The sequence below is a fragment of the Cygnus olor genome, chromosome 6 (genome assembly GCF_009769625.2).
Source record: "Cygnus olor isolate bCygOlo1 chromosome 6, bCygOlo1.pri.v2, whole genome shotgun sequence".
Lineage (NCBI taxonomy): Eukaryota > Metazoa > Chordata > Aves > Anseriformes > Anatidae > Cygnus > Cygnus olor.
In genome coordinates this window covers 5,559,391-5,583,403 of record NC_049174.1, presented here as the reverse complement: position 1 = coordinate 5,583,403, position 24,013 = coordinate 5,559,391, and the positions used below count along the sequence as shown (strand labels likewise).

Sequence of the window (24,013 nt, the reverse complement as noted above, 5' to 3'; positions counted from 1 at the left end):
CTTGTCTTAGGTATATTAATAGTAAGGTTTTTCTCCAGTTTATTACTACTAATTAATCATTCTTATTTAATGCAACATTTATTTATTTATTTTAACTTATATGTTAAGATACCATCAAATAAATGGCCTGTTGGTACAGTACAGAATTTTCAGAAGACTGTCAGCTGAACTTCGCTAAATGCCACTAATTACTGCACAAAACTCTGACACTTCAGATATTCATTTATGCCTTGACCTTACATTTTATGAATAGTAAGCATGCAATTATGTTCAGCAAATCAAAACATTGTGGAGTCATTACAAATTCAATGGCTTTATCCTGAGTGTTCCTCTGCCCTAATGCCATGCACAAAAGCAGACAAAGACCTGTTTAAATAAACAAGGTGTAACAGAGTAGTCTTTTGATCCCATCTATTTAAGTTCAGATCACTATTAGATAATGGTATTATAAACAGAATTAGTAGTCTTCTCTTTGGTCAGATCTGTTTCACTGGAAGAGGTTGCAGAGTATCCCTCTCTGGACACGGACCTGGGCAAGTAGCTGTAGGTGGCCCAGCTTCAGCAGAGAGGTCGGTCCAGATGACCTCCAGAGGTCCCTTCTAACCTTAACCATTCTGTGACTTAAGGAACCTTCATTTCATATGAATCATTCATCCTAACAGAGTTAGATGCCAAATCTAAGTAAACACGGCACCGATAACATTTAAAAATGGGGGAAAAAATGGAAAAAAAAGAAGATACTCAAAAATTGATTTAACAGATTTCTAGTTTGAGAAATGATGAATCTACTGTATCTGTCTAATTTTCCAGTTATGATATGTCTTCCTTTGCCCAAATAATATGATTTGAATTCACATCAATGTAACCACGTATTCATGAGCATGAGAAAGAGGGTCTTTCATCTGTTTCATTGTTGTCATATGAGATTACAAACAAAGCTTCATATTTACTTGAATCTTTTTTGAAACGTAGACTCATGATAAACATTTTCTTATGGAAAGCCTTAAGTTTTTCTTCTACTCTTAAACTTGGAAATCATCTAACAGTAAAAGTTAATTAAGGTAGACATCGAGGAACGATAGTCTTTTTAGTACCTAGGTATAATGGCTAGATTTATGGACTCTGAAGGCACGACTGTATTCAGGAAAGGCACAACTCTTGGCTTGAAAAGTAATTTTAATGCCAGTCATGCAATTAGGGGTTACAAAGATACTGCAGGACACATGGAAAATAATATGTTTAGTTTTATACTTTCATTATCAATGCTTCCCAAAAAGAACTTTGCAAAGATCCTTGACTCCAAAACCTCTAAGGCAAAGAATATTCCTACAAGAATTTTAACTTTTAAGCAAGGAAGCAGAAAAACAGCCCTGTATGTGCAAGATCACTCGGCATGTAATCTTACAAAGACATGGAAAATTGTTTATTTGCAAAGATCAACTGTTTGTGTTTCTCAGTTGTATCAAAGGGGGAGCGAGCAACAAAAATCAAAAGCAATGATTCAAAGTAAAAAGACTGAGACAGCAAATTCATGGTTATGTGCTTTAGACTGAGTATTTTAATGTCTTGAAAATAAATCATCTGCCTTCTGTTTTCTTCTTTTACTCTTTTCTACTAGGAAAAAAAGACCTAAAAGAGTTGGAAAAGTTTCTAATACAGTCTCTATAGATAAAAGACAGTTGCAGCTAAAAAGGCCAATATTATGGGCAGATGACAACATTCACTTAAGAGCAGCACTTCTTCCAAGGAAAAGTGCAGGTTCATCTTATCAGCTCTATTACTAAATCACAACCTAAGTAACTTGCAAACAATCTAAGCACAGGAACTCAAAAATCCACTTATTCTGCTAGCAACTCCCTCAGAATGGCAAAGACCTAGAACACCAATACAAATATAGCCATTTGCCTTAGTTTACCCCCTTCCTTCCTCCATACAATCTTCCTGATTTTAGTCTTTCCTACTTTCACTCTTTCGTGAAATAACTACAATGCACTGCATCTTCATGCCTTCCTCAATCCATTTTCAGTTCCAGCCTCAGACATGAGTAACATACACTTTTCAATAGCATTCACAGTTCTCACGTAGCTTTCAACTACCCAAGCCCACCACATTCTCAAGCAGAGAACTTCAACTTTCTCTAACAATTTCCTCTCCCTAGAAAATCCCACCACTGTGTTAAATGGGAAGACACTGTACTTCAGTCTGCAGAATGGCCACAGAGATACCGATCAATACTTAGTAATTAAATAAAACAGCATAAAAAATTAAAGAAATCAAGGATTCAAAAAATTGTGCCTCTATTTCCCAGCCTTCCACCTTCCCACTACAACTATTTTGCTTTGCAGTTGCATTTTGAAATCATTATGAGGTAAAAGTTTTATTTTTGAATGAGAATGTTAACGCTTAGCAGGTGATTTCCAGCTTAATTTAAATACTGCATCCTCTACATAAACTGAAGACTATTAGAGGTCTGTCTTCTGCATTCAAGAAAGAGATCTCAGGACAGTCAACTTCTCAACATTTTCTAGTATTTTAAGAACTGAGGTTTTTCACTACACATTAGTGTTATTACTCAGCCCCTAGCTTTGCTGATAAATAAGAATTATTAGAATTATTTCACTGCTATTGATCCCCAACTTTTGCTTCTCTTAGTACATTTGAAGCGTGATTTTTGAAAATACAAGTCAGCATGGATGTGTTTAAATTACTTGAAAACGTTCAAGAAGTTGACAAAGTTCACACTCCTCATGTAAAGCATTAAATTCCTTTCCAGAGGGCCTGAAGAAACACAGTGTTACACAGTGTCACATATCCCTACTTGCTAAAAGTTAAAAATGAATTTCAAACTCTATAATCTGAAGCTGGCAGTAAGTTAGTTAACAAAGTCTCTATTGCTAGCATAATGAAGGCAAAATGAAGGCAAACATGTAAAGATCATCACAGACAAATTGATGAAGTTTAAACTAGCTAAACTGGATAGAAAACTAGCTAAACTGCCAGATTCAAAGGGCTGTGATCAGTGACATCAAGCCGAATTGGGGCCAGTCATTAGTGGGGTACCCTAGGGATCAATGCAGAGGACAATATTGTTCATCGTCATTAAAGACTTCAACAGTGAGTGTGTAACCTCAGCCAGTTGGTAGCTCCATTGGTTGTGCTGTCCTGAAGAACAACCTCAGCAAGCTGGAGAAGGGGGCAGACAGGAAAATCACGAAGTTCCACAATGGTAAAGACAAAGCCTTGTACTGGAGGAAGAACAACCCCATACACCAGCACCTGCTGGAGCTGCTGGCTTGAAGTCAGCTTTGCATAAACACCCTGGGGTCCTGGTGGACACAAAGTCAGCAATGGGCCATTATAACAAAGAATGCAAAAAACTGTCTAGGGTTTCATTCCAACAAGTATCACCACCAGGTCTAGGGAGGTGGTGATTCCCCTCTGTCAGTCGTGGTAGCACATGCCTGCCTCCAGGTCTGAGCCCTCCACTATGGGAGAGGAAAGGACACACCGGAGTAAGGTCAGTGAACAGCCATGAAGATGGTTAAGGGATTGGAGTATATGAGATACAGATGGCCTGAGATCAGTGGGACTGTTCAGCATAGAAAAGAGAAGCACACTTTTCACGTGTGCTTGATGGGGACAGAACATGGAAGCATACTTTCCCTTCCCCAGTGGCAATGAGTGAAAGGCAAGAGAACAAATTGTAATACCAGAAATTGCATTTAAACTTTTATTTTAAAGCTGAAAATAGTAAAACATAAAAGCAGAATGCCCAGGTAGGTTTTAAATATTTCCAAGGATGTCTAACTGGACATGGCCTTAAGTAACCTGCTCTGAGATGATTTGGTTTGACCAGACAGTCCCCAAAGGTCCTGTCCAACCTCAACCACTTTTTTGACAATCTGGGGGCAAGAGTACATTCTCTTTTTATAGTCCAGACAGATATAAACCATGAAAGGTATGTCTTTCACTCATGTCTGATGAGCATCAGACTAAATAGTGGTTACATTGTCTGATATAGCAGACCTTAAAGGTTAGCAACCTAATCAAACACTTCTTTTAATAAGTCTCTTACACGCCTGTAAGGCTTTTTCTCTTCTGCATGCATTATAGAGAACATAAATATGAAATCATTCTACTGTCTAACCACTGTTTCAAGGCAAAGTATATTCTGTAAGAACACAGCAGATAAAGCACTGAAGTGTATCATTCTGTCAAGCTCTGTCTGCATCTTTGGTTCCTGCCAGGGTCACAGATTGATCTTGTTGTTCCAATATGTCACATACATACAAACCACTGTCTGCAAACAGGAAGAGCAAACTTCTTCCTTATATCAAAAAAATAAAAAATAAAAAATCCAAAGAAAGGTATCTTCCCCAAAACAACATGTATTGCTTTACATGGCTGCCAAGACACATCTAATCACAATGACTGACAACTGCCAGGATATAGATATGACCCTCTTCTATATCATACTCTAGAATTTTTCTCTGACTTGGGTTTGACACACTATTCTCAGCATAAACCACCTGTGTCATACCTTTCTCCCTATTTGTTTCCTCATATTTCACCACTGGTTACACAGTGGATTCTACAGGACTAACCACAGATGACCTCTTCTATATTGACTATGTACCAAAGCTTATACAATTTATAGTTATTTTAACAGTTCTTAAAAGCCAGGACGCCATGCTTCAATTATGTATAAAAGGAAGTTTTGGGAAAAGCAATGACTTAACTGGTATAGATTCCCTTAAAAACATACTGCAGAAAAGCACAGACCTCTAATCCATTAAATGTGCCTATAAGCTACACAAAACAGCCTAATTAGATTTGGCAGTGAAACTGTTAGAATAATAGCTCATTCTGAGTAAATGTCATGCACTGATTAAGGTTGCAACTGAAAATTGTGCTATACCAACTTTACAGTGAAATAACAGCTTTAATCATGTAATATTTTTCATGTTATCTATGGTAGCTGCTAGCAAAAGGCAGGGCTTTAAGTCAGTAGTGATTTTGTTTGGATAACTGTAAGCTTAGACTGTTTCCATCCTATCCCTGTATAAGTTGTCTCATTCCTATTCCTAATATTGCTTCTTTTTAAAGTCATTTAAATTCAAAATAGACAGGGTATACCAAAGGTGAGAGATGCCAAAATGGGGTGGAGAGTCATCTTAGAGTATTTGCATTGTTTTTAACAGTTATTCAAATTGTAATTTTAAAGCACTTCTAGTTTTGTAACATGACTGAAAAAGCAATTTCTTGCCATAACACACAGACTACTAGCTTGTAATGCCTTCAGTTTGATTTGGCTGGACCATACAGTTTCTCTCAGCTTATTTCTGCTGCAATGAAAGCACACAAGTCTTTCAATTCAGGCAGGTTACATGTTTGACAGAAAAAAATGAACTTTACACCACGACTCAAGGCTCTATTTCCCTGGAGGAATCATTTGATGCGATTTGTCAGAAGCCAGAAGAATGCTTTGATAGACAAATTACTTCAAATGACTGCAGTTACTGCAAAAGAAAGGACCAGAGCCAAAAATTAAAAGTGGGGTTTACAGAGATTAATTTAATTCTTAATTGATAACAAAGAAAATGTAACCTTTGCTATTTCCCGCTTTTATTCCAAAGTAATAAAATTAACTAAAAAAAAAAAATTTTTACATTTCTGTGGTTTATTACACCCCACGTTCAACTGATGCACAAAGAGATTGGGCAATTTTCCGTAGGTCGTGTTAATAAAGTAGATGCATGTTTTGAAGTTATTGATCAAGTCTTGTAAATAAATCCAGATATTTTTGCCTTCAAGCCAAAGCTCAAAAAAAAAAAAAAAAAAGACACCAAAAATTTCTCTGAAACTCCACAAAATAAAATTGCTAAAATATACATCCAGACCTTTATTTTGCTCACCACAGAGTTTTTCGACTGTCACTGCAAATAGTCTTACATGTAATATTTCAGTATCATATAATGTTACAGGACAATTACAGTATCAATGGAAAAGAGCAGTACAAAAATGAAGTAAAACTGTGCGATATGAAAACATACACTTTACATAAAGGAAGCCTTAGATTATTAATTTTGAAAACCTTTCTTTGCCTCTATATTTTTTCCTTCTTGCAATGTTGAGAACGAAAATATCATTGCAATGACAAAACAGCAAAATAGTTTAGTTAGGAATGGAGCATTGCATTACACTACAGTGACTATTTTATTGGTCAAGTTAGTGAAGGAAAACCACGCCTAAACACCATGTTTATTCAAATATAAGGGTAACTGTGGTATTTGTGTATTATTTCCCCTTCGTCCCCCCAAAAAACACAGCACCCACCCACTACACAATCCCACTCCACCACTTAATTTTATTCACCTCTTTGCATTTTTAGACATGTTCACCTACAAACATAGCCCCAAAAAAATCATACTATCTTCAGTCTCATTAAAGGTTCTAAATGAAGTTTTCACTGTTTCTACTTATGCCAAGTGCTTACCCACTGGAGCTCCCACAGTGTGGATGCTTATACTGTTGCAGGACTTTTAAATCTTTTAAGTCAGCTATTCTTTGTTAGTACGACCTGTTTCAAACCATCTGGTTGCTTTGAATTCTGTATTCACCCAAATACCTGCCCAGCATTTAATAGACAAATATTTTCAAAGAGAGTCATTCATTGCATGTGGAGAATGACTGGGTATTAAACTATTTTAAGACTTTTGCCACAAATTTCTTTCCAGAATATTCTCAATATTCTACTTCCTGCATAGCAATAGATTCATACAATGTTTGGGGTTGGAAGAGACCTTAAAGTTCACTTAATTCCAAGACCCCTGCCACTACACAACTGGTGGTTTGATATAAACATACGGGCTGTGAGACTAACATGATTGTTTTGCTGACTAGTGTCACTTTTCTATCAAACTCAAGAACCTCCAGTGTGGTTTTGAATTTCTTCAGAGAAAGCACTTTTCCCCTCCATCCATTATGCTTATTGCTGAAATCCCACCAGATCTATTTTAAAATTCCCCAAATGATATAACATATCCAGATGTACTCAACAAATTATCTGTCAAGTGCATTAAATAGAACAAGACATTGCTCAATCACATTTTATAAACCCATATACGAAGTATAAAGATGTCATTTGGCTGCAGGCACCCAAGATATCATTGCTGGCCTTAGGACCGCAACCTTCAATGCTCAGTGCTCTGGACATCTGCTCAAGGCGCTGCACTGAACTTCAAATCTACAACAGCCGTGCAGTTAGAAGTGGCCATTAACATTCTTGTTTTAAATATGAAGTCAGCTCCCAATGTGTACAGAAATGCTAAAACAAGATGACCAAAACCATAGTAAACTAATCCTGTGAAACAAGGTGGACCTGGGATAATGTAATTACTTATCATCTCCCTGGCATACATGGAAGAAGATGTGGCCAGCAGTATGCTGTATGTAGTTGTGCAGCTCAGTAGAAGCAGCTAGCAACACAAACAGATTTACACTGGATCAAGATTTTTCTCTTTTTAGTTTACACAAACTTATTCATCTAAAAGCACCTCCATACACATTTACACAAAATAAAATACCCTGAATACAAGATACCTGAAGTAACAAGATGCATCAAGCCATATAAACACTTTCAGAATGCACTTACTGTTATAGACAGTAGAGCAAATCTTTCTAGTTCATAAGGCAGTTTTGGGGGTTATTAAACTCCATTAAAGTTATAGTAAAACTAGAATGCATGTATTTAAGATTTCCAGTTCCATATATACATAGTTTTGACCCATTTGCTTCACAGTGAGAAGAAGAGCTATTGCACCATCTTGCACTATCCCTAGAAATTACAGACATTTAGAAGGCCCAATAACAATCTGCTTACCTAATAAGAGGATAAAACTCTGGATTCAGCAAGTCTTTCTGCAAAAGGTCTGCATTTTAGGTCATTTGTCATACTGAGTTGCTATAAAAGAGTATATTGAATTAATTGTACATCTTGCAAACTGATGAAAATCTAATAAATATTGATGTACAGCCATCTTGAAATTAAGTAATTGCCAAGATCACCACGCACCACGTACCGTACAATCTCATCAGGCTCTGCAAGAGCAATACATATAGGAGACAATCAGCAGTACAGATATTTTATAACATCACTGAATTGTCCCATGACTTAACCAAGGTAAAGACTCAAAAGTCTCCCTGAAAATGTGCAGCCATTTGCAGCAGCTAGACTTCCTCCAATTTCAGTGTTTGTTTCTCAACAGTTATCAGCTGCTTACTGTTCAGCCCCTTTTCCTAAGGAAACACTTGTGCTATCTGTCCATCTGTCTCCCCACTACATGCTGAACTTGCTGGTCAAATCCAAAGTTTGGTCACATGGACAGAGGTTTTAGGGACAGGGAATCCTTCAAGCCTTGTGAAAAATCCATGCCTGCAAAGTACAAAGACCTTGTAGCGTGGCAGCCAGCAGTGCATCCGCGGCTCAGTATTCTAGCAGCTTGAAGGAGCGAGGTGATTTAGGATACAACTGTCAGGACTCATGTATCATTGCTTTGCTTATTCTATAAGGGTTCTGTTTTCCCCTCAAGCTTATTCACTTTTTGTTTTCCACATTAGTGCTATAAGAAAACTGATTCTCACAGCATCTCTGGTGCAGCAGGAGTGAGAAAAAGAACCTCAGAAACCACAACCATGTGAGGTTTTCAAAAGTATCTTGACCAAGTCAAACTATTCATATCTTCACATACACTTTAAGAAAACATCCTAATTTTTACATACTCATGAAAAGCATTTTTTCCAGTGTTATTCTTCCACAAGTTCTCTCCAAGTAAAACTCAATACACCAGGATACATTCCCACTTTAATCTTTCACCAAGAGAAAAGCAAAATGAATTTAAATCCAGAAAAACAGAGCATTCATGAATATGCACATTCTCTAAAGAGTGGAGAAGGTGTCAGTAACAGCACCCCTTGCTGAGAGGAAAAAAATAAACTTTAATTGCTATATTTTGTAAACATAAGTTTGGTTGGACCGATCAAATCCCATTTTGGCCTACATAAGGCAAGTCTTAACCAATATTCAAATACCACCTCTTGCATTGCAGAACTGAATGATTCACTTGAACCCATGCTTTCAAATAAAGATCAGGTAAAATGTATAAATATTATATGAACTACATTCAAAGACTTAGAGAGACATCTCTGATGCTTCAACTCTGAGAAGAGACACATACATATTTACACACAACATCCATATGGTTCATCTATAAAATATTAAGTAGTAGTACTACCAAACAGAAACACTACACATTAAAAGTTATCCTTTAATCTCTCAGAATCATCATACCCAAGATTTCCTACATCACATTCACACTTATTAGTTCAACTATATGCCTATTTGCTCTAGTATTGCTTTTTGATAGTCTGTCCACATTGCTCCAGGATATAAATTTCTCCATAAATAACCAAGATAAGTAGGGATTTTCAAGTAAAGGAGCATATCTTCGGAAGGAATACAGTTGTTCTTACAGTTAAAATAGAACACTTAACTGAACCCTTTATTAGCTACCATGTAAATCCAAAATCTATTGAAGATGTTCTGTAGACTGAGTGAAATACAATTGATCAACAAGTTTGATTTACGAGTTGATAAATGACAGTGTAGGAGGAAGCACAGTAGTTTTTGTGGACTTTCAGTAGTAAATAACTATGTAAGTTTTTTTTAAAAAAACTCATCTGGTATAACAAATAGCTACAAATTACATCAAAACCATATGGTGGAGGCTAAAGGGTAGAGCACAACATGAATTTTATTGTAGAGAACCATATGCTACACTTAATGTCCGTGATGACTTTCTATTTTTTCACAGATGACTATAAATTAGCATTATAGAGGTGAGAGCTCTCTTATTCTCATATCAAATGATCTCGAACACAGTAAAGTAGTATTTTCCTTTACCACATAATATCAGAGGATCTTATCTGTGCTACAGATCACTTTTGTATTATTATGGATAATAATTTTAAGAACTGTCAGCTATTCAAGTAGCAGACTGACAATTCCTAAGGCAAAACTTAATATACCACTTAGAGACCGGGGCTTCTTAGAGTTCTCTGCACAGGTTATATACTTAGTCAGACAATACATTGAAGTACAAATTTGGTATCATCAACTCTGCTGGAATCTAAATTTATATTAAATTTTACCAATGGAACATAAGTAGAAAAGGTCAAAACTCTGGGATTACCATTCCTGACAAAACCATGGAATCTGAAAAAATTGTTACAACTGATACCATGTAAAGTACACAACTACTCCTAGTATCATCATCTGTAATCTGTCTCATGGGAAATGCAAGGAATATACTAAAAGAAAACCATCTTCCAGGGTCTATCCACTGCAGTATTCTTTTCCTTTAATTACTTAACTGAACATGGGTTAGCAGTGCTGGAAACTTATTGAAATTTGGATCTAGAAAAGCACACCACCACTAAACATTAATTCCTTTAGTCTTTTTAGGTGGGATGAAGGCTTGCTTTAATTACATTGCATTTAAACCGAACTATTGGATGTCAGTCCTGCCAACACCCACACTGTCTTCAGGTCTATTGACTAGCTAGTTTTGGTGCTGCAATAGCCGAAGATTCTCTTGTGTCACTTGCTTTTGTTTATAATTGCTTCTCCACTAAGACGCATGGTATGAATTCTGGAAACAAAGGTGTAACCATGTTAGTACATTTTTAAAAAATGAAAAAGGTGGAAGAGGGAAGAATACACAACTTCTGAAGGGCTTTCCTAGTGAGATTGACTAATTATGCAGAGACAAATGCCTTTAGAATTTCAGCACAATGATTTTTCAGTTTTGGTGTCCTCAGTTCACCAAAAAAAAAAAAGTTTGAAAAGCATTTTTTTAATCTGGTCTGAGGAACTACATATTTTCCATAGGTATTCTGAGATTTTTTGTACTTTTAACAGGATCTTAAGAAATATAAAATAAATCATTTTAGGCTAACCCATTGTTCAATTAGAAGTTCAGAAGGTTTTACTGGTTTTCTTGGCATCAGATTTGCTCAGATCCCGGTGAAGTTGCCAGCACCAACAATAGCAGTACCACGACAGATCCTGGACAATGCAGGCACCTGACCTCAATGCCTACACCTTGCAAGCACATATACCACCTCCTTGAAGCAGAAGGCCTGCTCTCATGCTCCCAGCCTTTCCCACTCATGACCAGTATACATCAGTCCCTTCTTCTGCCTCATTTCATGCCTTCCCCTTTCTCCTTGCCTTCTAGAATTGAGGACACAGCGCTACTCCCCCATGACGTACTTTATGCTACCTGCTTTATTTTGTGCTTCTGCTGTGGCCTTAGTGGCACGTACAAGTTTTAGATGCATTCATACTGTTGCAGCCAGAGCTATTCTGTCAAGAGCAGGGAACCCTCAGGAACTGAAACCACTTACAGCAAATTAACGCTATCACCAAGGTCCTGCTGTATATACATACTTACCTTGTTCGAGCCTGCATATCAGTCAAGTTATTGATAAGCCATTCACAACCACAAGGGCACAAACATTTGCCTTGAACTAAGCACTTGAACAAGGAGTCAGGAAAACTATTTTGTGAGTTTCAAGCAGAGAATTGTAGCGGTGGGCTGCTTTTTTCTTTGTTTTTTGACTTATTTTCATATTGTAAATGATTTCATAGTTTGGGAATATCTGTCTCAACAACACCAGAAAACCAGTCCAAATTAAATTTTGCAACCACAAACAAGGATTAGTATCATTATGTCTAATTTGCTAAGTTGTAACGATAATCAGGATTTGGATAACTTTCATAGACAATATTTATAGGTGTAAGCCAAAATGTGGCTATAGCTTATGGTAAGCATTCAAAGTAGCTCTATGATAGCTTTACCTGAGTTATCAACCCTTTGCTTTTATGAGAACAGGCTAAAAGAATATGAAGAAAATATGGCTGAGCATTCCATTCTTAGATGCTCCGTTTGCTTTGCAATGGGTATGAGGAAAAAATGGGGAGAGGACACAAACTGGTCCATATTCACAGTCAGTTTAATTAAGTGAAACCTCTCCATCTCTTCTACCTCAACCTGTGCTTAACATTTTCCAAGACAAAGAACACATCTGAACATATGCCTTGTGTCACATTTTACTGGTGTTATTTGTACTTCTGATGTTGTCAAAAGGCTTCAATAGTAAAGAGGCTCAGTGTATGTAGAAAATCTGTGTTGATTTTGAGAGCATATCATACATTCCGTTTATCGTCAAAATGAACTTTACTTCTAGGAAGACAGAAGGGAGAACAGAAGTACAGTAAAGAAAAGGGAAGCCAGAAATGCATCTACACCACCACTGTTGCATATGAATCGACATAAGAAATAGGCATGGCTCTATTGCTAGTTCCTTTGGATTCCTTTGGTAGAACTGTTGGTAGAACTGTTCCTTTGGTAGAACTGTTGTGCTTAGAAAGATCTTAGGTACCTGCTCCAAGATATCATACATGAACACGTTTAGAGTAGGTTTTCTGATGTAGATGTTATAGGGATAATAGCCAAAGTATTTCTCATTGAGTTCAAACAACATATTCTCTTTTCTTCACAGCTATTACAGTTTTTGTTTGTTTGTTTTTAAATCTTATGAATAGGGAATATAAATTAAATCTGAGCAGCACACGTGAAACTAATGCCATCAGAATAAATGAAATACCTAACGTAACCATGCAACTACAGCCTACTGTCCATTGACATAAGATGCTAACAAACGTATCTCACTTATTACACTTCTTATATAAATTGTTACTGCTGTAAACACCATTCCACTTCAACAGGGAGGCTGCAATTATATTGGTTAATTTAAAACCCCAAGTTCTCTGATGGCATCGATTTGCTATCAGCAGAAATGTGATGCACAAACAGTTTAATGTATTTCTTTTAAGAACTTCCAAAATACTAGACAACTTCATTATGGAGTTCATGCCTCTTACTGTCAGCATGACTAAAATCTCCAAGACATGTCAAGTTATGTGTGTGTGTATATACATATATATTTTTTTTTGTTGTTGTTGTTGTTGTTACATATGCTAAAATAGTTTGTTTTTTTTAAGTTTCCAATTCATGTTTTTCCACGTGGACAATGACCACACAAAGAGTCAGGTACCACTACTCCACTGATGTACACATTCTTTAGTCTCCCCAGGTACAATAAATGCATTTTGAAGTTATGTCATTCTCAGAAATCTTCACCACCAAACTAGAGTAACAGATTGTCTATGGTCACTATTTACCTTTAACACGCAAAGCACTTTATTTGACCTCTCTCATTATAGGTCAGATTAATTTGTTCCAGATTTACACACTTTTTTTTTTCCCCTCCTGTAAGTTGTTTAATTAACTAAGATTTGAATACACTAAAGCATGCCGTGGAAGGGACTGAATGGTCTAATTATAAGTAAATAAAAGGCTGTCATATTGGAATACGGATGAAGGATGAGGCCGATGTGACTGGTTTTGTCTATTCTGACAAATCACCTGTCCTGTCACACCACTATATCATCTGAGATAGTTTGCATCTAAGCTACGTCATGTATTGGTATATTTAAAAATGAATCAAATATTAATCCTTGTTCATCAAGTATTTTTTCTTTGGTCAATTCTCTTTGACACTTAGTGATTTAGTTATGTTGAACAAAGTAAATTGTTTACAACAAAAGTTACCCTCCCCAGCCCCCAAATACAGATAGGGAAAACAGGCACTCAAGTCCATCACTCCTGCACCCCTTAAAACCAGACCCAAGCCACCCAGCAGGTAGGCCACCAGAACCCAGAACTCACGCTGCAGCTACACCCCACTGCTTCAAAGACTAGCAGAGGTTTCTGAATAGCCTAATAAATACCTTGGATGCAGGAAAATTCCAGTTTAAAATCACATATTAGTATGGTATAGTCTGATGAATCTATACGCCAGACAAACAACATTGCCCATTTAAAGTAAGTGGAGAAATAGGCGAACAGCAGCATGTTTTATTCTAAAACACGGACAGTAATTGTACCCAGTCATTGATTCTCTTGTCTTTTAACCTCTTTTGATGGGTGTAGCAATTGATTGCTGAAATTTTCCTTAGGTTGCAATTCTAAAAAGCTAAAAGATCCATTTGCAATTGTTTTACTTAACAGTAGGCTCTGTAACGTGCTTACCAGAAAATAAATCCTTAAAATAGTGGGAAAAAGCATCAAAACATATGAGTTCTGTAGCAAATTCTACAACATTTCCCTCTTTCACTACATATGACTGTCCTGCTGCAATTTTTGTTGGTCTAGCAGCCTCGCTGCTGGTAACAGGAAAGAGCTTTTCTGCTTGAAAACCAAATTGCTGTCTTTTTGCAGCCTTCAGATATTCTCTAAGGACTTGGCTCAGGTTTCAATTTCTTCTTATTAGATAACAAATAGGGCATCTTCACAACTAATGTTCAGGCTAACAAAATTTCATTCGTTACATCATTCAGTGGTAATTTAATACAGATAGTCAATTGTGATGGCCACTGATTGTCCTGTTAACAGTCCACAAGCCACAGACTGGAAATTCCCACTAGACTATCATTTTTCAAAGTCACACTAACATCCAAAAGAGATATTCAACTCCACCACTCTCAAATGGAGATGATCTGAATTCCATTTTGTTTTTATTACCATCAGAAGTTCATTTTACTGAGACAGAGTGCTTAGCATCCTACCCACTGGAAGGTCTCAAATGCTTTAAGTTAAATATCAGAATTGAGATGAATGAATTGCAGGATTTTTAACCTAAATTTAGTCATCTTGAATCTGTCTTTATCTGACAAGATGTTTGTGTTAAAAATAACCACAGTACGTTATTATGACTAAAATATTCCAGCAAACTAGCCTGGCATAAGTGTTGCAAAGCAGGGCTCAGGTTATCACTGCCCTTTCCATCATTTGTCACTAAGTTTGCCATACTTTCAAAGGCTGTGTCAAAACATTCCAATACAAACTATGGAGGTCTATTGACTAACTTTTAGAAAGCCACAATTATACAAATACATCCAGTTAAGGTAGATTTGCACAGGTATTTCACTGCTGTGACAAAGTGACCACCTTGTCAAAGAGCCTCTACATAGGCTGATGGAAGGAAAAAGAACTTGAAATAATCATAAAGAAAAAATGGGCAACTGTGAGTCTACAAAGGTTATCAGTTTAATATTTTAACAGCTTTAGACATAATATTATGAACAGTTTTTAATATAACCTATTTTTGTTACCATGAGGATGAACAGAAAGTTGTGTCCTAAAAAGGTAATTGCAAGAAAATGAAAAGCAGCTCTGCCTTTAATAGCTTTTCACAGATAATTTCTCCATATTAGATCATAATCATTGTTATCTCCTATATTAGAGAATTACTTTCTCCAACAGCTATATCATGGTAGCAAGCATATACTCAGCAACATTATTTGACACTCAAGTGTTATCAACATTTAAAAAATTGTAAGACAAAACACTTTAGCAGCCACTTAGAATACTCATATTTATTTGATAGTAGATAATTATGTCATTAACTTTAACACTGGCATAGAAGCACTGTGAAAATTCATTAGAAAGAGATGTTTAGCTGATAGATTGCAGGCTGTATCTTTGGCAAGTAGTCCCTATTTCTCTTTTTAAGTATAGAGCTTTTTCTTTGATGTGGCCCAGAGAGAGCAATTTTCTGAGAATTATCTTCATGCAAGAAAAGATGAAACAAAGACACCTGGAAACCTTAATCCATATGTTTAATGCAACCAAATTAACTGCAATATGATTTGCAAGAGAAATGTATATATACACACTGTATACATATACATTTTATATATACATATAAATATCAAAATCCATACAGCCTTGTAGGTCAAGACAGAAAAAAAAAAAAAAGCTGAGATGAACCCTAGTGAAAAGTTAAGTCACCAATTAGCAAAAACTCAATGCAGAAACTCCCCTCAGACAAGACCTTTTGGAGCAGAACTAGAAGGTAGGATGGAGGGACCATATCTAGAAAATTGATGGCCAGCAACATTAACCAGTCTGCCTGCTCACAGCAGTACAATTATAGCTTAGAGCAACACAGTTTCATGGTAGAATACAGGTACGTACACACACGCAGGCACAGCTTACTGCAGATCTGAGCCACAAACTAACCTGTAAAGTATCAAGCTGCTAACAGATCAGGAAACCGGAGTCCAAATGTGTTCCAAATCCACTTTTAGGGCATGCTGGAGACATTCTCAAGACCACCAAAGACTTTTGCAGCATCAGTCAAATAACCTAGACACCAACTGTACACCTCCAGAAGAAATGTCTGAAGTGCTAAACAATTTGTGTGCATTGATTATGTGTGAGTTGCAGATACTTTTATTGCAGTTATTTTTGTACTTCTTAGCTTCATTTTTATTTTTTTTTCCAGCATACTCTTACGTGGTATTGATTGATTTTGTTGCCATTTAGAGATTATGTACTCAGAGCTCTGGGAACAGACAGCTACATTATGTTAGATATTACCTCACTTCTTTATGAATGATATGTTTTTATGAAAACAAACACTCAACTCATCAAGAAAAGCAGCTTCCATTGTACTAATTATCTCTATTATGGCATTAACTCTCATTTAACTTCAGAAGAGTCAACTTTATTTTAAATCTCAATTTAGAAAACAAGTTTAGGAAAAAAAAATAGAATACTGGTAAGAAAGACACCACACACACACCCCTTCCCACCCCCCCCCCCAAAAAAAAGAAAAAGAAAAAGAAAAAGAAAAAGAAAAAGAAAAAGAAAAAGAAAAAGAAAAAGAAAAAGAAAAAGAAAAAGAAAAAGAAAAAGAAAAAGAAAAAGAAAAAGAAAAAGAAAAAAAATGTTTGAGTAGAAAGAGCAGAAATTCTCCTCCACACAAACACCATTTAACACTCAATTGCAAAGTCACTCATTTTCCTGTGGCTGACACACAACTTAGTATCTGACGTATTTTAAAAAGAAGTCCCAAATACTAGGATAAAATTGCTCCGATACTATGCAACCAGGTTACTTTAAACAAAACAAAAAACAAACAAACAAAAAAGGGAGCATGACCACAGTAGCTGAACACCATCTCCTACAGAAGCTTCACAACTCAGCAGCATAAGACGAACAAAAATGAGCAAAGTATGTGAAGGACACACCGAATGAGAAAAATATGTTGCCAGGTATTAGACCAGTTATCTACAGTTAAGCTATTCCTTTCCTTGCTTCTTGCACAGACTGTGACATTTGAAGAATACTAACAATTATTGAACAATACAGAAAGCTTTCAAATGCTTTTTCAGCATTAATAAAAAGACTAAGAACATAAAGGAATATAATACATCTGACTGGTAAAATTAGAAAATTATGGTGGATGGATAAAGATGTTTTCAAAGAATTATTCTAGCAATTTCTATTTTAATAATATTTAAAAACACATTTTATTTCCACTGCCAGTGACACTAGGCACCTCACATAAGAAATGTTTCAGAAAACTGCTCATGGCAATGGTCATACCTCAAGGTAAAAGCATTTGCACTACCAGTAGAAGACATTTTTCAAAAGGACTGTATGAAGCTTATTTCATTTCCCCGCACCTGCTTCTCTTGAACCAGAACAACATACTCTTTTTTTACTTTATTTTACCAAATTTTCACCAGTACCAGGTTTCTTTGCAGGGGAACAGCCACAGCAAACTCCTGTTACCACAGAGACAGACAAAGCAAACTTCTAACTGATTTAGGTGACAAAGTTCTAGTCCAATATTGAATATTACAGGTAATTTTCCCTGTAGAAACTCTATACAAAGCTGCCACTAACAACACTATTATGGGATGTTAGGTGCTTTTCTCCATAGCAGTCAGATAAATGACAAACTTTGATATTTCAGCATGTTTGTATTATTTCCAGTCTCTGCTTCAATTTAAAAAATGTTTTTTGTTTGTAACACTACTACATACTATGCCATGCTGTCACCCTACTACCACACATTTTACCTAGGAAATACTCAAAATGCCATTGCCAACAAGTCCAAGAATCATTTTAAAAGGACCACATTAGGCAAATTGTCTTCCTCCTCTCAGATTACTACATTCAATTTCATCATTACATCTTTATTAGATGAAAGTTACAAAGATAATTTATCAGACAAATTCCTTTAGAAGAACAATTATATTAGCAACAAAATTTATCTATTAAGGATGGTTCTTTTCCTGGCTAAATAATTAGTAAGGCAAATAATGAAATCTTATTTTATAATAAAACACAACCACATACACTTACCAGGTTGTTGGGGGAGATGGGTGCAAATCAGCTTTCTGGCTTTTTTAAAGGGCTGTCAAGTCTGCAAAAACACCTGCAATGGACAGAAATAGGAATACTAGCATGCTTTAACTTTCTGGTTCCTGCAATTCTCCCCTACAAGCCTGAAGCAGGTAACATTATTAGTACTCGGCCAGTACAGTGACCTCTCTCATTTGTCATCTGGGACTCTCAGAGTCTAACGGTTCCAACCAGAGAGGGCTATCAGTTTAATGGGTCTGACAACATAAGCCTCGCAGATCCTACAAACACTGAAGAAATCATTACTGTAAAAAAGCATTTACCACCCTACAACTTTCCCGTGACTCCCACTGCAATTCAGATACAGCTCTTCCCCATGAGCCAGCTAACTTAGGACCAAGTAAGCCAGCACTAGCAATATTAGCAGTTCTTTTCTGTCCTAATAAACTGTCTTTATCTCAACCCACAAGCTTTCACCTTTTTTTCCCCCCCAGTTCTCTTCCCCATCCCACTGTGGGGGAGAGCAAACAGCTGTGTAGTGCTTAGATGCCAGCTGGGTTATACCACAACAGGAATAAAATTATTTCTCCAGTAGCATATTCAGCAGTCTTAGTTGCTAAGTGCTGGAGATGTAATTCACCTGGAGTTCATCTTCATGTGTTACCTTGTGGTGTAAATTGTTGTGTAAAACCTTGTTTGCATTTGTCTGGACTTTTGTACATCGTGAGTGCGTAGCATGCAGGTATGTGGTACATACTTATCCTTTTGAGAGGGAGCAAGAAAATAATTCTCATATATGCCCTATATACACATAGACATTTCAATCTGATATTACCCAATCTCCCTCCCCACTCTCCATTTACTCTATTAAAGAAATCAAACCTTACCTAAATTTAGTCATGTAAGGAACACAGCTAATTTTAATGCTCAATCTGTTGCTATATTAACAGACCACAAATATCTCACTACTTGCATAAAATAACTGTCTTTTTGCTTTTAGCAGATGCCAAAAGAAGAAGAGAATGCTGACCCAATTAGAGAATTACTACTAGCTAGTATTATGTCTTCGGTCATATTTTAGAACATTTACCTAAGAGCTTTCTGCTCACTTTTTGATAGTGCTATACTGAAAAGGCTAGGTAACATGAGTATCTCTTTAAGCAAGCAAGGAAAATTTGCATTCCAAGTAGGAAAAATAGTTTTGGTCTTCTCAATGTTTATATGGGTTCCCAGTCCTTTGCTATTGACACCAATTGTCTATGTTCCCATCCCTTTCCAACAGGCATTCACCTTAGCATCACACTTTTGTACCAAATATATCAAAATAACCAAGAAGAAAAAAAAAGTTCAAGTAGCAAAGCACAGCAGAAACTATAAATCTTGAAAACATGACTGATGATACAGTGAAACAGAAGGTCAGTAGTTCTGATAACTTTCTGGTGTTTGCTGTGGTTTCTGTGTTTTTTTTTTGTTTGTTTTCATTTAATTTTTAATACAAGCACCTGGCAAGAATGAACACTTAAAGACTTAGATGAAAATTACTTAAATTTCCAACAGTTTTAAAGCAGCAGCAATATATGAAAAAATTCACAATAAGAACCATATTAGATACATAGTAAGAGTATAATGTAAGGGTAAAAAGAAATCATCTCCATTACAAAGAATATATAGAAAGCTTAAGTAAAGTTCTACCAGCCAAAATCTGAGTTAATAAACACATACACAATATACTTGGAAACTTCTGACATGAACGATAAGACAAAGATAAGACAAACACCAGCTCAAACCTACTCTGTACACAAATGACCTGCTTCTGATTTCATGAAGCATTTTACATTAATATTTTAAACTGCAGGTACACTGAATTCATCAAATTTATTTTGGATGAAACAGAAAAAATAAGACTCAGGAACACCCCTGTACACTCCAGCTACAGAAGGCCCATCTGTAGGACCAACCTAGAGCTCATCTGCAGCCAAAAAACAACACAAAAATCAGTCACATTGACACTGCCCTTGTATCTCACAGCAATGTTGCCAAACATTTAAACATATAAGGTCCTCCACTTGAGTTTTTGTTTTGTTTGCTTTTAACTTAAGCATTGTAAACCTGGGAGCTAGTAAAGAGTTGAACTCTGTGGAAGGCTGTTTGTTTTCTCTGTAATTAACAATGTTAGAACATGGATTGTTCTAACATAAAACCATCACCTACAAATATCAATCAATGAACAGCTCACAGCCTAATATGATCTGTAAAACTGTAAAAACTATTTTTAATAATCAGCTTTTGTTCACTGAAGTAAGTGGAGAAGCAGGGAAGTGTACTAGCACTCATGCAAAATGTCCCGCTTCCACTGTTTTATACTCCAAGTTCATCTGCAAATCATGAGAGTCTTGAAAGCCCTACATCTGTCAGACTATTACAAAGCATATAGAAGCTGTGAGCCCAAGCCCAAGCCCAGCCCAGCTCACTCTGGAGCAGCTCCACATATACCCAGATGCATCTTTTGAACAGAGATTATCAGTACAGACTAAAAATAACTCTCAAAACCAAACACTAACCACAACATTCCCAATCTTTTCCAGCAACCATCCACAGAAAGCTGCTCCAAAGACAGCTTTCCAGTTGCTGAACTTGTATTCAGATTTGTTGAATAAAAGCAACTACATGTGCACATATTCCCATTCCATCCACCCTATTAGCACCTGGGGTTTATTTTTACAGGAAATCTAGTGGAACACAATGCACACAAATTAGTAAGCGTAGTTGCATCACAAGCACAGCATTTGGGGTTTACCACAGTTTCCTTTTTCTTTGATGACTAGATCAAGAGGGAACTTAAAAGAGGGGAACAGAAAAAAAAATGCATTTTTCTCAGTGTTGAAAATTACACCCAAATTCATAATGAAGGCAGGTACTTGGTCACTTACCCACACCTTGTATAGGTTAGCAGTGGGAATTAAGACCATATTATAAGGATTTTCAAAATTACATCTACAAGCCATTTAATGAAGATTTACATGCAGATTCATAGTAACTAATTTGGTGAATTTGATCTCTGTTTATCACATTCTCTTGTGATACAAGTTCAAATGCCTTTTTATTAGAGAAATAGATCTTAGCCTACAGAGTCCTTACTAGCAGCTTGCTATGAGTTACAGCTGAGTGAACAGACAAAACTAACTGTTCTTTTGAAACAACCAAGTTCAGGTATTGTGGTCTTTCAGTATTAAACAAAAACTTGTATTTGAGCTTCACAAGATACAAACTCTTTTGTAAAGCAATGTTTCCATCTTCAGGAGGATAGAGGTTTATCATGAAATATCTCCAGTACTTAAGAGATTCACTGTTCAAATTGAGTCATGTCATTGATTCTAAGTGAGCATTAGAGAAAAAACAGTAACATACCATATGTCCTGGCTGTACAAACACCACAGAATAATTTTCATTCTAAATGTGTTTTTAAATTCCATCTCAATGTTTGCTTAGATTTTGTTGTTGCTGCAAGTATTCCTGCTCGTTCATATTCACTGTAACATTCACACATTGTAAACACAAGTGGGATGCAGCTCTGCTGAGCAAATTTATTCATTTATTTGCAAAACTTACTGCATCACTTATTTTGAGTACGCTCGTATTTACAGCCTGCTATGCTGATATGCTGAATACATAAGGAAGAATTCAATGAAATAAGATTCAGGATGGCTTGTAAAAATCATATCAAAAGTGACCGACATAATTATCTTTTTTGTATTTTCATAGAATCATAGAATATCCCAAGTTGGAAGGGGCCCATAAGGATCATCAAGTCCAACTCCTGGCATCGCACAGGTCTGCCCAAAAGTTTAGACCATGTGACTAAGTGCACAGTCCAATCTCTTCTTAAATTCAGACAGGCTTGGTGCAGTGACTACTTCCCCGGGGAGCCTGTTCCAGTGTGCAACCACCCTCTCGGTGAAGAACCTCTTCCTGATGTCCAGCCTAAACTTCCCCTGCCTCAGCTTAACACCGTTCCCACGGGTCCTATCACTGGTGATAATGGAGAATAGGTCACCTGCCTCTCCACTCCCTCTTGCGAGGAAGTTGTAGACTGTGATGAGGTCCCCCCTCAGCCTCCTCTCCTCCAGGCTGAACAGGCCAAGTGACCTCAGCTGCTCCTCATATGTCTTCCCCTCTAGGCCCTTCACCATTTTCGTTGCCCTCCTCTGGACACTCTCCAACAGTTTAATGTCCTTTTTGTACTGTGGTGCCCAGAACTACACACAGTACTCGAGGTGAGGCCGCACCAGCGCAGAGTAGAGCCGGACAATCACTTCCCTTGACCGACTAGCAATGTCGTGATTGATGCTTTTTGTACCTTTCTAGTTCCCTTCTAAGAGATCAGTGGGTTGTTTGTTTGTTTTAATTACTTTTAAAAAATACCCTTAAAATATCTTTACAAAAAAAAAGAAGAAACTGTTTTCCACTGTCTGGGTATAAACTCAGGCAATTCTCATCAGTGCTTGGACACACTAGCATGTTGTCTATATGCACCTACTGAAGCATTGCACATCCTAACTGTTTATATTCATGAATTCCATGTAAACATTCAAAGGTGGCAATGGCAGTTCAGAAAGCCCTTGAAAGGACCCTGGTGAATCTCAGCTTAAGCATTTCTTCAATATCCTCAGTACATTGCAATCTAGAGAAAATTACCAAAATATAAGAAATTTCCTTTAACACCAGTTAACACTCAATGACCAATAATACAGCTATGACTTATACAATTCAAGGTAGCAATCTGAAATCCAAGTCTTTACCCTCTCCTCTGCTAACAAAATAATAGAAAACAAGATATTCAAGTTGCTCTAATATACTCATTCCAATGAAGAATAAGACCATGCTGTAATTTCCCCATGCAGAAAGGGGAGGATGGCTCCAAGAGGAAGCTCTGACCGAGTAAGGATTCGTGCTTTGAGAAAAATCTTTCAGTCTGAGACCAAATTCATGTGATAATGAACTTGTACCTTGGTTTCTGCACAGCCTTATGACATAATTGTTCCTATCATTTGCAAACCATTTTCTTCATCCCTTTCTTCCTCCCTTAATACAACAATCCTTTTGCTTAGGCTGCATTTCCATTTTCTATATGTTGAACACTTTCAAAGCAACTTTGAATGTGCAAGCAGTTCAAGTTCTTGAGAACTGAAGCTAGCAGGAAAATAGATTAAACAAATTTGTTTGAGCCCAGTGGGCACATGAAAATTTTTCCTTTGGCTTTCCACAGCTCCATCTGCATGCATATCTCTGTAGACTCACATATAGATTTAAACTTGACATTATCTAATGTGTCTGGGGAAAATTTCTGCACAGCAAGCTGATTTTTTTTTTTTTTTAATGGCATTGCATTCAACAATACATTACAGTTACTTGAATTGCAACAGAATACCATTAATGATAAGAAATGCATTTGGAATTTATATTATTTATCCTATATCTGAATATTTATTTTAAATCTACTTAGTACAGGTTGTCTCCCCCGCCCTAGTGCTATTTATAATGCATCATAATAATGTAACTTCAGTATATTTGATGAGTGAGGGAGAAACAGGGAAAAACCTACATACACATACAGCATACAAACCTTGAACTTTTTAAATTTTTGTAGAGGTCATTGCTTTCGTTGAAGT

General features: G+C 36.6%; 1 long non-coding RNA gene across 2 annotated transcripts in view; it reads right to left on the bottom strand.

The window, feature by feature from the left end:
- Positions 1–24,013, bottom strand: part of LOC121072597 — a 144,338-nt gene that overhangs the window by 104,577 nt on the left and 15,748 nt on the right. For both annotated transcript variants that reach the window (XR_005821335.1, XR_005821336.1), the window contains exon 2: positions 18,345–18,417. This is a non-coding gene — a long non-coding RNA (uncharacterized LOC121072597). The remainder of the gene's footprint in view (positions 1–18,344; positions 18,418–24,013) is intronic.